We start from the raw sequence: 2,558 nt of genomic DNA on the forward strand, positions 1-2,558 counted from the left end.
AAATAATGCTTAGCCAGATTAACGGATGAAGTAGATGCTCAATCTCATCCATTAAAGGGATGTAAGATCTAAAGACTTTTTTTTTCCTGTGAAATTGATTTCAAACTTTTTTTTTAAACTTGGCTAAAGTTACATGAAAGTGCAGAAAATAGCACAAACATATAAACCTACATACACACTATTGATGGGATTAAATCTCAGCACTACCCCTCAGAAGCGCAATTTGGCAGTATATAAAAACTATCACTCTTTGATCCAGAAGGCTAATTTCTAGTAATCTGTTCTAAGAAAATATTCAGACATAACAAAGGTAAAATATTTACATATAAGTTTGTTCATTACAGTATTTTTTTAAAATGGCCAAATATTAAAAACAAATAAAACATCTGTCTACAGTGAGTTTTAAAAACATAGTTTGAGTGCTCACTTCGGCAGCACATATACTAAAATTGGAACGATAGAGAGAAGATTAGCATGGCCCCTGCGCAAGGATGACATGCAAATTTGTGAAGCGTTCCATATTAAACAAAAAACTAATGGTATGGAGAACGGTCATTAGAAGTAAAAAAAAAAAAAGCACAGTATAAAGCTAAATAGAATTGGATTCCATTAAAGTGTGTTAAAAATTAAAAAACAAAACAAAACATAGTTTGATTACTCAGCCTTAAAAAAAAGAATGAAATAATGCCATCCGCAACTACATGGATAGACCTAGAGATTATCATACCAAGCGAAGTAAGTCAGAAAGAGAAAGACAAATACCATATGATGTCACTTATATGTGGAATCTAAAATATGACACAAATGAACTTATCTACGAAATAGAAACAGACTCACAGACATAGAGAACAGACTGTGGTTGTCAAGGGGGAAGGAGGTGGGGGAGGGATGGATTGGAAGTTTGGGGTTAGTAGATGCAATCTATCACATGGATAGAATGGATAAACAACAAGGTCCTACCATATATCACAGGGCACTATATTCAATATCCTGTAATAAACCATAATGGAAAAGAAAAGAAAAGAAAAAGAACAAAAAAAGCAAAAACAAAAAACAGTGTTTGTAATATAATGCAATATTATGCAGCCACTAAAAAAATCATGTTTTAAATACATAGGGAGAATAGAGAATTGCTCACTTTATAATGTGAAAAACCAGCAAGATACAAAGCTCAATATACATTAAGATTTCAAGCAGGTGAACGTGAATATAATGTATGTGCCTGTATGTGTATCATGGAGGTCACACTAAATGCTAACAGTGGTTATCTCCACTTGGTGGAATTAAAATTATTTTACTTTCTCTAAATGCAGAACATCTGTAACCAGCCTGTATGTCAATTGAAATATTACAAAATATTCTTAATTCTGTATTGAATGTATTTGCTTGACACTTTAAAATACACTCAACAGTTGAGCTAAGGAAATGCAGCCACAGTAACTCTATACTGCTTGAATGGGTTTGAAGAAACATCTGTGACCTAATAAACAAATAAGGTGTGGTGGGAACCAAAGGAGAAAATCAGGATCCCAGGTACCACCTCACAGCATGTTCTCTGTAATGGGACACACTAAGCCAATCTCAACCAAAAAGCATTAAAAACTAGCGGAGACTAACCCTGACTAAGAAAAAATTGAATGTCTCACCACAGAGTCAGAAGAAGAAAATGAGGATTGCTGTTCTCCAGAAAATGAGGAGTCCTGTTCTCCCTGACTCTACGTGGGAAAGAGAGCTATTTCTTTATCCCCATTAAAGTACAAGATGCCCTGAACCTCTGTCACAAGTGCATGTGTCTTCAAGCCACAGAAACTCCAAGCAAGCAATGGATTAAACAATTTAAGATTGTTTTTTTTTCCCCTTGTGTAACAACATGTCCAGCTGCCCATCTCCAGAATGTTATCAGGGCATCTTCTACTCTCTGATTCAGTCATTTTAGTGGGTGGCTTTCACCCTCTGCTTCTTGCACTGTGGTTGCAAGATGGCTCTGTCCAAGCACAAAGGGCACGAGGAGACAGGAGAAAGGCAAAAGCTCACGCTAAGGGGATTTCCCTGGTGGTCCAGTGGCTAAGATTCCGTGCTCCCAATGCAGGGGGCCTGGGTTCGATCCCGGGTCAAGGAACTAGGTCCCACATGCCGCAACTAAGAGTTCACATGTCGCAACTAAAGATCTTGCATGCCGCAACTAAGCCAAATAAATAAATATTTAAAGAAAAAAAAAAAAGCTCATGCTAAGGAAACTGCCACCTTAAATAGCTTTCCTGCCCAGAAACTTCCATGCATATCTCGTTGGCCAGGATAATGTTCATGACCACACCTTGTAGCATGGGGACTGGAAATTCACTATTTTATCTGAGCATATTGCTTCCCCTTGCTGAATAATAAGGAAGAAGAAGAGTGGGAAATGGACAGGGAAATGGGAAATCATGGTCTTCCATATTCTGGTACCCAACAGTCTCTTGCACCTAGTACTAACAGCAGACAGTTTGTGCGGGCCAACAGGTAGCCTCAAGTCTGTCTAACCAGCTCCCCATAAGCTCTCCTGATGGAGGCTGCTACGT

The 2,558-nt window shown here is 37.8% G+C and overlaps 1 non-coding gene across 1 annotated transcript; it reads left to right on the top strand.

Moving 5' to 3' along the window:
- Positions 1 to 419: 419 nt before the first annotated feature.
- LOC132518989 (U6 spliceosomal RNA) lies at positions 420 to 526 on the top strand. The gene has a single exon (XR_009540094.1). It is a non-coding gene; the product is annotated as a U6 spliceosomal RNA (small nuclear RNA).
- The last annotated feature ends 2,032 nt before the right edge of the window (positions 527 to 2,558 follow it).

Source organism: Lagenorhynchus albirostris, chromosome 3, assembly GCF_949774975.1.
Source record: "Lagenorhynchus albirostris chromosome 3, mLagAlb1.1, whole genome shotgun sequence".
Taxonomy (NCBI): Eukaryota; Metazoa; Chordata; class Mammalia; order Artiodactyla; family Delphinidae; genus Lagenorhynchus; species Lagenorhynchus albirostris.